Source organism: Ambystoma mexicanum, chromosome 6q, assembly GCF_040938575.1.
Source record: "Ambystoma mexicanum isolate Mex_15411 chromosome 6q, UKY_AmexF1_1, whole genome shotgun sequence".
NCBI lineage: Eukaryota > Metazoa > Chordata > Amphibia > Caudata > Ambystomatidae > Ambystoma > Ambystoma mexicanum.
In genome coordinates, this window is record NC_090937.1 from 145858260 (window position 1) to 145873716 (window position 15457).

The window sequence follows — 15457 nt, forward strand, 5'->3', positions numbered from 1 at the left end:
TGTACAAGTTCAAAGCCTCTGAAGTACTACTAATGCTTACATGAGAGTAGGGAACTGCTCAATTATTAGGTTTGTTACAAACTCAAGCAACGACTTTTAGCCTTAAACAATAGAATGCTTAATGGTCATTTACATGAAAAACTGCAATATGTCTTTGATTTAGATAATTGCATACTCGCTATGCTTTGTGAAGAATATCTTCAATAACTCTTATTCTTAGATAATGGCACACTTAGATTGCTTTGCAGAAAACCACTTGAGCACTATAAGACTTCGACTTCTTGGTGTCAACTTTAATGACTCTTAGACCTAGCCACTTGCTTCATATGGACACGTTTAATCACTTTGTGGGTTCTGTCATAAATTAATTAAATGTCTCTCTGGCCTACACAACTGCACACTGCGTGGTTTTCAATTCACACTCATAAGTTCCTTGTTACACAATATTTCATTGGCTTGTCCTGACTTGTTACCAGTATTTGTAATGCTTGCATTTTCTTTATATTGAAGACTTCAGGTTACAGGCTGCCTCACTGTTTCCATTATTTATAAATATTCTGGAACTTGGCTTGGATGTCATCAGGTGTGGAATCCTATTTCTATAGGCTCTTGAACTTCAGGTTCTATGATGGAATCCTCTTTCTCTCACTCACAGTAATTCATGACCAGCTTTTCACCAGTTGGTTGGTATTAAACATCTCTTTGTAAATAGCCCTGCACTACAGTTTTCCTAACACATCAAACTGATTTTCTGACATGTATTGTTCTATTTAGGCCCCCACAGGGCTGTGTTTTTTCTCTTTGTGTTTCCCTATTTGTGTTTCTTGGGCCAGCTTTCCTTCTCTTGTGATTCTGGTGATGAATCTTATGGAGTCATCACTAATCCCCAGCCTAAAATCTACTCTCATGTGGCCAGGGGACGGCAGCCGCTACCGGATCCAGATCCTGGGGGTGGTATTATAATGGAGGATCACATAGGAGGAGATGGCTGTTGGGGAGGTGCAGTGATTTCATTAGGAGAGCTGCAACATGCTACTCTTTCCTGTGAGGAAGACCCCATCATTTCAAAATCCCTGATGCCCTATAGTCACTATACATATCCCTCCAACTGTAAAATCGCCAAATCCCTTCTTGTCAAATACCCTAGAAAGGATTTATGTCATACCTCACAAGTACCTAAAACACAAGTCACGTCTCCCATTCATGATGATATTGTATTAGGCAAGAATCACAAACAAAACCTCCTTAAAACCTCTGTTAATCCTATGACTCCAACTCCCATAGTGCATCAGGTACTGAGATGAAGAAGAGGGACCAGCAGTTAATGAGGATTAAGAAAAGCCCTAAACACAACATGCAGACTGTTAGGCAAAGTTTGTATGCAGTACCCTTTGGGACCACTACGCACAACTAGGACTACTGGTGTAAGCAAAACCAACCTTTGGTATAAGTCTGTACTACACAGTTTTGTGGTAGCGTTGCTGAGTAGCCAGGCTTATCTCAAGAGGGGAATTTGAGCTGCAAGGGTGTTACACAGAGATCTACAATCACAAGTATTCAAGTAGACTTTTACACTCAAGGTTTCTTGATAAATCACTTATTAATTTATTTCACAGTCAGTAATAAAACATTCACTAGAAGGAGGCAATTTATATCGCACAAAAATATACTTCAGTACTTCACACTGTCAGGTTCTGAGGCATTTAAACTACTTTGAAGGAGGAGCACAATGGCATTCAGAGCATTTGAAGTAGGAGCAAAAAGGCATAGGCTAATAAAAAGAAGATTACAGTTGCTCTTAGACAGTGCAAATAGTTTGAGTTCGCCAGAGGAGTCAATTCAATGCAATGGGTTAGGCCAAAGTCAATGGACTAATGTCTTGTATAGGAAAGGCAGTTCTGGTAGTTAAATGGAAAAGTCTTTGCAAAAGTTCTCAGAAGTAGTTTGAAAAAGAAAGATTTGTAAGTTGGGTCACAAGCTGCTAGGCCTGCAAGTTGCCAAAGTTTCAGGCACTTTCGCAGTGGGAGGTAAGTTCTCTCGATCGGGTTTTCACAGTACATTACAAAGAAGAAAAAGATGCAGCTGAAGACTTCTGTTCCTGGCAGTTCCTGCAGATCTCGCTGTTCATAAGCCTTGGTCGTGGGGACAAGAGGGAGGACGTTGGGGGACTCCTGCACTGCACTGGGACTGGGCAAAAAGCTGGCAAAGACAAATCTTCAATTCTGGTAGCTGTAGACAAGCACACAAACTGGTGTCCCTCTCCCTGGTTATTCGGTTTCCTGCAGCACTCTGAGGAACATACAACCAGCTCCGAGAATGGTATCCAGTTGGCTTACGGGTCGAGTTGATTGGTCCAACCAACACAAAGGGAGAAGTCGTCCTTGAAGAGCTTCTCTGTTGAGATGAACTTGGTGATTCTGACCTGCAGCAGGGCTTCACCGGGCAAACCAACGGTCGAGGAGTTGCAGCAGCCGTCCTCTTCCAGCTCGTCTTCGGTTCTTTTGTTCCAGTGGTCGACTCTGCCTTCCAAGCCAAGAGACGCGCCTTTTATCCAGTTTCCTCCCATTCATTCCAACCTAGCTGCCGTTCACCCAGCGGGGTGGCTGTCCCTGCTGGACAGTCAGCTAGCCAATCACACCAGAGTGCATTTGGGTCTCATAGGAGACTAAGCACAGGGAGTTTCGGGTACCTCCCTCACTTCCTGCCCACTCCAGACACTCGGGCGCCAGTGGCGGTCTTCAGTCCTAAATCCGCAAAAGTCATAGGAACAAAAGGTCCAAACCTGGTTTGGCGCACAGAGAAAAACTCTAGAAGGACCTTTACAAAAAGAAATGGTGAAAAAAGAAGACTGGGACCTGTTTAAACAAAGGGGGCTCAGACGCCATCTTGAAAAACATGGCTCCCGTGATTAAAACCTACTGGTGTTCGCTGTCATGAAAAAACATGGTAGTTTGTTGTAAAACCACTGCTGCCACCAGCCATTTCGAGAGGAAAGGGTCGCATTTGACTGCTACATGAGTTTCTAGACATAGGAGATACTAAGTAACCCCAACAGCACTCTATTGTAAGATAGGGTGTGCTGGGTCTAGGAATTTGAAAAGACTAGTAAAGCCAATTTCACTTCACTTTCTCTGGGAAACAGTAGTTTATCCCAGAGAAGGCATTTAAACCTTGAGACAGCCTAAAAGGCTTCCCCTGTCTCACTGCACTGAGGGTGCTGTGTGACACACATGAAAAGATGATGCCTATTGAGTTGTCTAAAACTCCATAATCAAAGAACACAAACAAATTCAAAATGCATGAGAGATTGGGAAAAAAGGCTCACACTTTCTCCAGGTAAAAAAATCAAGTCCTCAAAATCCAGCAAAGTTGCTGGGGGTCTCTAAGGTGAAGGGAATTAGCACATTTATGATAATTCTCCCTAACACAGACTAGTTGTTGTAGGATGAATCAGCTGCGCAGCACATTCAAAGATGATTTCCACCAGGGGTGAGAAGTTGTGTATGGAGTTAAAGAGAGAAGGAGCAGTACGGGCGGAGCAAAGGGCAGAGCAGCAGGAAAAGACAGAAGTGCTGGAGCAGACTGCGCCAGAGCAGGCAGATTCTCCTCTGCTGCCATTCATCAGCCTTTGGCACCGGCGTGGCGAGAGACCCAGAGGAGCATCGCAGACTCCAGGGAGAAGCCGTGAGGATACCGGCAGCAGCAGAGAAGCTATACCAGGCGCAATGAAGGTGGTGTATTAAAGGTGCTAATTCAGCGCCAAATGGGGATGTGCACATATCAGCTTTGAGAGTAAGCAAGAGGGGATGGGGCACTTCCTGGGGGGGGGGTAAGAGAACACAGGTACACCAACGAGCTGCAGTCACACCATGAACGAAAGGCTCACTTGGAAATGGGGAGGTAGGGATGCACTGTGCATGCCACCGGCCCAGGGAACTTTCGTATAGTATTACGAGAAAGGGAAAAATCCCAGGAAAACACATTTAGCAGGGATGCCCGAGGGTAGGCCTTGCCTGGAAAAACCTGCTCTGAATCCTTGATCAACACGGTGTGTCACACCATACCCTTAAAGCAAATACAGGGTTCGGTGTATCACAATGAGAAACAGGAAATTGTGATGGTACAATGTACAATGAAGGACTGATGGGTTCAAAGAGAGGGTGGTAAGGAAAATAGATACTGAGTGCGGTAGAATATGGGATGCTAATATACATGCCTTAACATGGACAGATAAAAACATTGCCCAGTCTACATAAAACTGCTCAGACTGTATTCTTTGTGCTTCAGAGCAAATGGGATAGTGGCACTGGGATGAGCACTGGCTGCGGGAGGATGATGAGTATTGCTGCATTACAGAAAGGGACAGCAGAAGTGATGGTGAGTCTGTGGCACAAGAGTGTTCGCCCAGCTTCCACCAGATTGGGGTGGAGTATGTGCACTGGTGACCCTCCACAGCCATGCATTGATGGTGTCCTGTGAAGATTTGATGCCATTTCATTAGCTATCCACCCAGCAATGGAAGAATAAAGCAAAAGGGCCAAACGATGCACAAGGAGAACAACCAAAGATAACAAGGAGTAAGAAAACCAGCAACTACATCTCAGCAGACTCCACGCAGAGCTTGAATGCTATCCCACCGCATTTAAGGTTATTCAGCAAAGCACCCGTATTTTTCAGTTTACTCTTGCTTACTAGGGGGCCAGCAGTGGTGAATGCAAAATGGATTCGAATAGCACATTATGAGCTGCTCCAATTGGCTAATGCAACAGAAAAAATGACTAAATGCAGTGCAAAAAGAGCTCAGAGCTTTGCATCTGATGGCCCTACAGAACCGTCACATATTGTACGTTTAGACTGCTATGGTAGGCAGCGTGTGCTACAAGATCGGGAGCACATGTTTCACAGAATTACCCGCTAACTATGCAGCCAATGGGACACTTACGGAAGCTGTTGAGGAGATATGAACAGTGCATGACAAAATGATAAAGGAGACACAGGATATCATATAAAACACCTGGCTCGATTTGTTGTTTGCTTGGGTCCCGGATTGGCTGGCAGCAATGTTCAAAATAAACGTCATTTGCTTGTCGTCATTTGCATCGATCGGTGGGTGATCGGCCGGTGCAACTGCCACCAGAGAAAAGCCTGTTACATAATATTAGCAAATAAAATAGAGCTTCAAAAAAACATTAGGTGAGGATCCTCCAAGCATGAATGAGAGTGAGGATGATGTAGAGTTAATATTTGCAGCACCCACACAAGATTTAGAGAACTACAAATCAATTTGGGCCAGTGTTGGTTAGGGCTTCGTATAGATCTGCGGGTTCTCAACAGGAGTGTCAATCTACATAGATTCCAGTTGACTAAACTTAATGAGTTATTTATTTTATTTGACTTATATTTATTTGAAATCGGTTATACAACTTTTACAAAATACAATTTGGCTAAAACATGAAGAATATGAATCACAGTCAATGGCAACATTTAAATTCATCTATAACATTATACCAAATATTAAACGTTAAATATAGGACATTCACATAATTGGCTTAGCATTTAAAATGATACATTTCAGAGCCTTGTATAAAACACAAGGAATAAATGCATGATACAAAACATTTAAAACAATAAATAATATTAAAAGCTAGTCCATAGTCTAGATAATTAAAACACCTTTGAATTCATTGTCCAATTATTCAATAAAAAGGGGTCATTACGCTCACTATGTATTATCATTTTTCAGGAGCTTTTTACATATGATTTCCCATAGCCTGAATAGAGCAAGATGCATAGCCACATTATCCGTATTCAAGCAATAAGGCCAAAATGCATCTGTTTGAATAGCCTCATAACAATGCACACGATTGCCAAATGTGGTCATAATCTCTGGGTCCAGCCCCGCACATTCTGTAAATAAATGTTGGGCCATCTCCAATTGCACACTACTCTGTCTCTGTCTTCATCTCTTCCCCCTTTCTCTCAGCCCTCACCCACACTAGCACCTCCCATCTCTCTCCTTCTCTCCCCACTGGCCAAACTCTTTGCTCTCCATCTCTCTCTGCTCAACAGTAGTGCATTCTTCACTCTGTCTCTCCTCTCGCTCTTGCCCTCTTTCATCCTTCACATCAGCTCCCCCACTTGTACTTCCACTCCCCAGAAATTGTACTCCTCCCTTGGTGTCCCCCCGACATCCAAGTGTACCCCAAAGGCCACCAGGAAACCTGATGGTGGGTGTGTCCGACTTGTATGCCTGCAATTGATCCACCTTGTGCCTGCATCCCAGTACAGACTAGCCCCTGTGTCCAGAGTGCATAACGTGCACTGGTGGCAATTTATTTGCTTCACTGCCAGTGATTACTCTGTTCATTAGTTCTGATTTTGTTGTATTCATTGGTGCTCACGCTCTTTGAGGTGACCTTCCGATTGTTGACACTGGGAGGACCATAGCGGCAGGTTACCTTGTTCCATACAGGACATCTCAAGGCAGTCCTGTTTGTTAACTTTCATGTACTGCATGTCTTTGCGAGCTGAGAATGTGATATCTGGTAACATGCTGTGGGTGTGAGCCAGGTGTGTACTTTGTGCAGGTAGGTTCAAGGCATTCACAGGGGCACAGGGTGTGGTGCCATTGGTTGCAGGGATGCTGTCACTGTGTGGGATGTTTTCCAGTACATTGGCCTGAGGTGAGCAGATCCAGCTACATGGGTGCAGAGAGATACATGGAGATGTGAGGCTGGCGAGTCATTGCTTGCAGTTGTTGCATGGCATTCAGGGGGAAAATGGTGGTGGTGTTGTAGGTGGGGATGTCATCATGTTGTGGGGTGTTTACAGTGCATTGGGCTGAGGTGAGCAGATCCAGCAGCATAGGTGGGGAAGGAGACATGGAGATGGGATGCTGGCGAGTCATTGCTTGCAGCTGTTGCATGGCAAACAGGGGGCACACAGTGGTGGTGTTGTGGGCGGGGATGCTCTCACTATGTGTTTTTTTCAGTGCATTGGCATGAGGTGAGCAGGTCCAGCTGCATGGGTGCAGAGGGAGACATGGAGATGGGAGGCTGGCAAGTCATTGCTTGCAGCTGTTGCATGGCACACAGGGGGATACAGGGTGCTGTGTCATTGGGTGCTTGGGTTACCTGCTCTGACATTGTGTTTTGCTTTTTTCTGAGGCTTTCTGCAAGGGGAGATGGTTGCTGCTATGCAATGACACAGGGCTGTGGTATGCCTGCACGCCACACCTCGGTAGTGTGGGCTAGTTTGGATGCCTATGGAGGGGAGCATTGATACATGACTGGGTAAAGTTGGAGCAGACTCCCAAGGGAAAAGATCTGAGGTGAGATGGGCATCTTTTTTTAACTGAACTTGCAATTTTTTCAGTCTGTTTAATATTTTGTGTAGATATGTATTATGAGCTGGAAGGGAATGGGAATGGGAAAGCCACTCCACGTGTATATTGGTGTGGGAGTACACATAGGGCTGTCACGGCCATCCCCACAAGTGTTAGTTACTGCTTACATTATATGCTGTGACTTTTTATGTGTGTTCTCCTGTGTGCTGTTGGGTGCCCGAGTGCACAATTGTTGGTGCTGAGCATGTGAGAGTGGTAGGCAATGTCATTGATTGTGTTGTGTGCTTTTGTGTGTGTAACAAGGATGCTGTATTTTCCACTTGTTATGACTGTGTCAGTGGTTTCTGCAGTTGATATTATGGTTATGGACCCACACACACAGTTTGCCTCTCCCAGACACACATTCTCAGGGTGTTGTTATGGGCAAGGTGGATTAGCCCTGATTCATCATTAAAGGGCACCAGCAATGTGGCTTCACTGTGTGTTCTTCACAGGGGCTGGTATTCATGTGAAGTAAGTTTGCACAAGCTGATTGTGTGCATCCTGTCCCTGTGCAGTTTGGCCTACCACGGAGATGGGTTGTGCCTTTGACTGAGGGCAATGTCCCTCCTGCATCTCTATTGGTATGCCACACCATGTGGCAACATTGTGCAGAACACAAGATACCATACAACTGGTGGGGCATATAGCAATAACCTGCCAGAGTAGTAAAGGGAGCGGAAATGTGACTTGAGAATTCCAAATGGGCCCTCCACTATGCCCATAGCGGCTATGTGTGCTGTGTTGTACCTTACCTCAGCTGGTGTGGCAGGATTCCTGAATGGCAAAAGCAGGAATGTTTACAGTGTTAGGCACTGTGTCCTGCAAATGTGTAAATAGTTGTTGTTAGCATTGATTGTCATGGTCTGTCATGGTCTGTTATTCTGGGTGTCACATGACTGCGTGCATGTGGGTGATAGATGATACTCACTGATGAGCCAGGTGTTGCCAAAGGTTCCTAAATCTAGGGCCCGGTTTAGTGGTGACCAGCAGAAAATGAAGCTGTCATGTGCTTCCGGGGATATTTGCATTGACATGCACGATGACTCCCTTTGCATCGCAGATGACCTGTAAATTGATTGAATGCCAATGCTTCTTGTTGCGGTACATGTGCTTGGTCGCTCGGGGGAACTGTAGCTCAACATGCATGCAATCAATGGCTCCAAGTATCCATGGGAAATGTACCATTGCAGACAACTCCTGGCACACTCTCTGTGTTGCCTGCAATGTGTGAGGCATGTACGCAAACGTGATGTAATGCAGCACAATACCTGGTGTAGCCACTGGGAGTGTTTGGGCTGTGATTTTCCCCCAACAATGGCAGAGCTGTGCTAGAAAGAGCCCATGGCCAAAACATTTAGGCTGTCAGCACCTTCTCCACGGTTGTAAGTGCATGGGAGCAGTTGGTGGGTGATGCAAGGTCTTCCTCCCACTCCCTGTCCAGGTCTGGGATGACATGGGGAAGGAATCTGTCCCTTATATACAGCTTGTCATCCCGCAAACCAAAGAGCATTGTGCATGGGCGGAAAATCCTGTCCCTCACCATGCTCCTCCTCCTCCTTCTTCCATGGACGTGTACAATCACTGCCACTACAGCTGGTTTAATCCTGCTAGTGCAACTTTTGAATGGTGTGCATTGTGTGCTTGTATACGTTTCCTTTGCACTTTTTACATTGCATTGCATATCATGTGGTGGTAAGATCACAAGGTTTGTGTGTGCTTTTTCGCAATGTGAAGTTGCACTTTGTAATCCATGAACTGGGTTAGGTTTTAGCTTGACTGGGTGTGTCGCTTATTTACATGGCACCTCCATCAACATGACCACATTATTTATTTTTTGTTTTTCCTCATTTTGTGCAGAGAATGGGGAATATGCATGTTTGCCCTTTATTTATTTCTTTGAGCTGGCTCTTTCTTCACTTTGCACAGTGTCAGTGGCAGCTGGTGAATTTATGAACTGGAGGGCTGTACATAAATGTCCCAGATATGCCACAGTGACCCAGCTTAGCAAGGGTGCCTGCACTAATTAAGGTAGGGATGGGGAAAGGGGGGTTCCCCCAGAATGTTTTTTAAATAATGGGTTAAAATGGGGCATTTTAGAGCACACCTTTTAGAACACAATTGGTAAAAATCCAAACAGTTTGCAATTGGTGTTGTAGGGTAACTCATGAAAAAATCCAATAGATGCAAGCTCCCAACTGTGCACAGGAGCATTTCTTCAACACATTTTCATGATGCATTTTTGCACAATATGTGCCAGTATAAAACATTTTGACACTGGCTGTGCACATACATGTGCACATACTTTTCCATGCTGACTGCACCATTATACACTAGTATTCCCATATAAGAGCATACTCATGTTTGCTTTGCGCATAATGCCATTAATGATACTATAAGAAAACATCTCCACGTTTGTTTGCCAATATATGGTAGTATCCTCACGTAAGAACATACTCCATTTTACCATTAGAAATGCATGCCAAAGTATGAAAACATGTCCAAACTAACTGTACTAAAATGCCAGTCAAGCTACATAACACTTTTTGTGTTTGCTTTAACAAAGATACCAATACAAAATGTCATTCTGCAATAAGAAATGGCTAGACTGGTTGCATAAAAGTAATGGTCTTGCTTCATAATAACACGTATGCTTGCTTTACCTAAGATGCCCAATACAAAATGTGATACCACAATAAGAAATTAGTAGACTAGCTGCAGTTAAATGCCAGTCTAGCTACCCAATAACACTTACGCTTGTTTTACCAAATATGTCTAATACAAAATGTCATGCCACAGTAAGAATAATACCACTAATCCTGCTTGCTTTATCATAGATGCCCAATACAAAATGGCATGCATCAGTAAGAAATGGCTAGACTGGTTGCATAAAAAATGCCATTTAATAACATTTATCATGCTTCTTTTATCAAAGATGCCCAATACGAAATGTCATACTACAATAAGAAATGACTAGACTGACTGAAATAAAGTGCCAATCTAGCTACATAGTAACACTTATCATGATTGCTTTTATCAAGATGCCCAATACAAAATGTCATGCCACAGAAAGAATAATACCACTGATCATTCTTGGATTATCAAAGCTGCCTAATATAAAATGTCATTCCACAATAAGGAATGGCTAAACTGACTGCATTAAAATGCAAGTCTAGCTACATAATAACACTTATCATGCTTGCTTTATCAACCATGCCCAGTAAAGAATGCCATCCCTGCTCCATAGTTGGACAGCGCCATGCACTCAGACATAATTACATTAATGATGAATGTGATTATGTGGGATTGCGAGGCACTGGGGGGCCAAGGGGCAGATGTGTGTCAGGAGCTTGGGTCCCAGTGTACAACTATGGCATCTTCTATTGGAAATAGATGCCAAGGAGAAAAATGCCATGTCTGCCCCCTGAGGGCCGGAACACCTCACAGGCACACGCTAATTGTGAGCATGTGAGATGCTGGCGGGCTCAGTCATCGTATTCTTTACTGGGCATCTATCAGATGCCCATTAATAAATGGCATTCCTTTCCCCATTACACTCAAGAGCCTCTTACGTACAGATTATCAATGTTCTGTACATGTGAGGCACTGGAGGGCTTAGGGTTCAGGCTTACATTACATGTGAGGCACGAGGATTCCCGGTGGACTGGGCTGGCATGCTTTACTGGGCATACCAGTAAAGAAATGCCATGCCTGACCCCTGGACACCAGTGCCTCACACACACACAATTAATGTAATTGTGTGTAAGCGAGGTGCTGGGGGCACTGGGGTCAGGCATGTCTTTTGTACTGTACATCTATCAGAGATGCCCAGTAAAAACAAAACATCACACTCCTGTCCCCTGCGTCCCGAGCTCCTCACACACAGACACAATCAATGTTAGTATTTGTGTATGCCAGGCACTGAGGGTTCTGGGGGTGGGGATGCTAGTTTTTACTAGGCATCTATCATCGATGTCCAGTAAGAAAATACCATTTTTTCCCCTGGGAGCCACAGCACATAACACAGACACACACACACATATGTGTATGCAAGGTGCTGGGTGCCCAGTGGGCAGATATGGTATTTTTGACTACCCATCTATGATAGATGTCCAGTAATAAATGCCATCCCTGTCCACTGGGCCCCACAGCACCAAACGAACACAAACACACGCACACACACTTAGACAACATACACACAGCAAGCACTTGTTGTCTCATTCACACGAGAACCCATCATGCACTCACTCATAACACAAGCATACACGCACCCATACATATATTTAAATAAATAAATGAACATACAAATGTACACATTTTGACAACATACACACTGCAAGCACTTTCTTTCTCATTCACACATGCACACATCATGCACTCACTCATAATACAAGCATAAACACATCCATACATACATTTAAATGATTAATAAATGAACATACAAACACACACAATTTACACAACATGCACAGCAACCACACTCTCATTCACACCGGCATCCATCATCATACATTCATTCACCTAATAACACATGCATGCATGCATCCATAAATATAATTTAAAAAAAACATCAACATATACAAACGTACCTTCTGCCCTGGGTCTTTCCCGTCCAGCGCTCAGGTCCCTGCTAGGATGAACAGGAATCTGGAAGCTTCCTGGTTTCTGCACATGCGTGCAGGGGCCTGAGCGTGGTTGACAAGATGCCCCATTCCAGCCTGCTCTGCCTAAATGTGCAGGAAGCACAGGAGCTCCGTCTTGGACATACAGACATGCAGTTCCCCGAGACTTGCATCGCTCATTGATATTGCACGGCTGGGGAACTGTAACTGTCAAAATGACAGTTAAGAGAGCTCCCTCAGCTGAAAAAAACAGCTTAGGGAGTGCTCGTATCACACTGGGCTGGCTCCTCCATAATGGGTTAGAGGGGGCCAAGACCGGTGGGTCAACACCCCCTCTCCCATTATGGATGAGTCGCCCCTGCACAGTGTGTCGCGCAAAGCATGTAGCACAACACAAAGTCAGTGAGAACCAGTGCAAAGTCACGCAAAGTCCAATCCATAATTCAGCAAGATGAGATTTGCATGCAGCAAAGTCCACTTTTCCTGTGCAAAGTGCCTTTGTGGCGTGCAGAACTTTCTATGAATTAAGCCCTAAGGATAGCTCTGCTCACAGGGTATCTTGTAGAATACGCTGTCTTTCAAAATAACTGAATTTGCATGTATGTAATGAGCATGACTTCTGAGATGTCTGAGAAATACTGTTTGTTCAGGCTAATAGAGCGCATATGTATGTTAGTCCACTTAGGAGCACATAAAATACATGAGGCAGCATGAGAACTCAGAACAAAATGGCAGAAGTTTCTTGATTCATGCTAATGGAATGTAGAGTTGAGACATTTCGATAAAAGGCCTTTTATTTTCTCTTTCCTTGGTTAGTCGGGTGACATATGTTTAGAATGCTTTCAAGAATGTTTACAAGCTAATTTATCTTACTAGACTGCACATTTATGTGTTGTTTTGATTAATAGAGGTTCATGAATTATCTTCTCTGAATAAACTACATTTATCTTGAAATAAAGTTTTAAGGTTCAGTTGTATAGGTTCAGAGGAGAGCGGTTGGATTAATTCCCTTTCTCATATAGAAGTGAGGACAGTTTAGAATATCTGATTTGACTCATTCTTCTTAAAATATTGGTGAAATATATTAACATTCCTCTTGCAATACTGATGATATAAAGGATAGACAACATTACACACAGGACAAAGTTACTCCCTAAACTTATAGTTTGCATCACAAACAGTGATTTCTCCCTGATGGCCAAGCTCAACATTGGTATATATCACCAACTAATATTATTAGCTTGAGTAAACAAATAGAACTGCGATCTGTAAGGATATTTGGCGTGTTACAGCACAGAGTACAGCACTACTGCACAGGTAGAAATTTTTTTGCAGCACCACCACAAGGGTGCGGTGCATTGCTATATGTGTTACCAGATTAACAAGGAAAGACAGGCTATTCAGTCAAAAACGATTTTAACATATAAGATGCAAATCTATTTTTACAGTTAAAAGCACACGTGCACATTCAAAAATGCACACTATTTTTCACCTGAAATGCCTATGGTGCGAGAGACACATTTGAAAATAATAACTAACATTACTTATAACTAACCTGACTAATGAAACATAATCCACTAATAAAAATGTGTCTCCACTGCAGAATTAGGCGTATTCTGAAAGTGAACTTTTAAACGCACATCCATTTTTTTTTCTCCTCTCTGCTGCCCTGTGCACATAATTACAGGAAGCAAAAGAGCTCGAAAGAACAGGAAATCAGTTGGTTACAAAGTATTACTATAAAAATGAGCCATTGTGTAGAGAAGGAGGAGATGGCATGATTGATTCTGATTGGAGCAGCGTCATAGCAAGTATCATGCTAGAGGGAGTGATCAGAGTTTTGCTGGGGGGAGTTTGAGGAGAGAGAAGGGCAGTCAAGATTTGGCAGAGCTGGGAGAAGGACCTATTTTTTCCTGGTTGGAGCATTCCTATCTGCAAAAGCTGAGAATTCCAGGCAATGACCCCGGTTTGAGAAGGAAAGGCGATCCTTTTTACTGGGGTTAATCTTCAAGGGAGCCACATTCAGAAAGAGAACAGCTAAAGAAAACTCTGAACAGATAAGGTAATTACATAAGTGTGGGAGCTGAGTGTGTACGAGGCGAGAATGTTCAGTCAGAGTAGGAAAGGAGATTCCGGTGCCTTAATCACACGTTAATGTTGCAAATTGTGTTCTGTTCTCCGCCAGTTTTTTTCAGTGTATTACAGACAATGCTGTCAATGTGCTGTTTTATTTATTTCTGTAAAGAGTGAGATCGTGTTTAAATGCAACTTTTATAATACAGAAAAATATTTGAAAGCAGACGAGTGGTGTGTCTTATATTTACCAATACAGTGCTGATGGTGAGGGGAGATTTTTAAACAATGCAATTGTCATTTTAAGACAGATGTGTGCATGATCATATGCAGTATGGACAATTGAGAGTGATTGTTTGTAGCATAGCTCGTTGGAGGTACATGAGCCAACGGGAAGAGGGACTCTCTGAACATAGTTCCCTACCGTATATAAGGTAGTGGAAATTACCACAAAATTACCACATATAGCTCTCTGTCGTAAATAAGTCAGTGAGATCGCCCATGGTGGCACACTAACACTAACACTAACACTAACACTGAAAATGTGGTATTCCTAAAATGTAGGTCTGAGGTCTCTCTAGTGATTACACGAAAAATCTAAGCAAAGATAAGGGATTCTGGACATTGGGGCCACAAATAAAACAAGGGAATTATGCTCACCAAAATACCACCAACCACGCATACCAACCACGCATACCAAATATGCATGTCTGGGTGCTGAAATAATGCATGTCCACTGTATTATTGTTGTACATGGCCCAATCTGAATACGAGGAGTGATTATTGCTAAGTTATTTTTTGGCGGTAATAAAATACCGTCAGGCCCCAAATCTCCACAAAATACCCTACATATTTATGGTGCGTTGCAGGCCGGGAAAGTGATCATAGAGTACCTACTGGGCGTGGCAAGCGTGTCTCACACTGCCATTTGCACATTAAAGGGAACCCATTTTATAATTACAGTGTGCCACTAAAAACGAATTTCAGAATGTCACAAAGGGAAACCACATTCTCAGATCTAGTGCAATATTTAGAGGCAAAGTTGTTTGCACATGGGAATTGGTCGTCAAATAGCACGTTAGAATGGAGTAGCCGCATTCAGGGTGAGGTGCAGAAAGAAAAACTAGACAATATTTTTGCAGAAGGCAGCATAATTCAGATCTGCCTTACAAGATTATTGAATGCAGCCGATAAAAGTGCAGAGAAAGACTGTTTAATACGGCTATGCGGCAAAATATGGTTTATTTTAAACAAGTCCCTGCGAATGCAAGAGAATGATACTCAGCTAATTAACAGGTTAAAGACTGAATTAGAGGTGGCAAGTAAAAATCAGGAAATGTTGAGAGCAGAATTGGATGTATGCCAAAAAGACATGCAA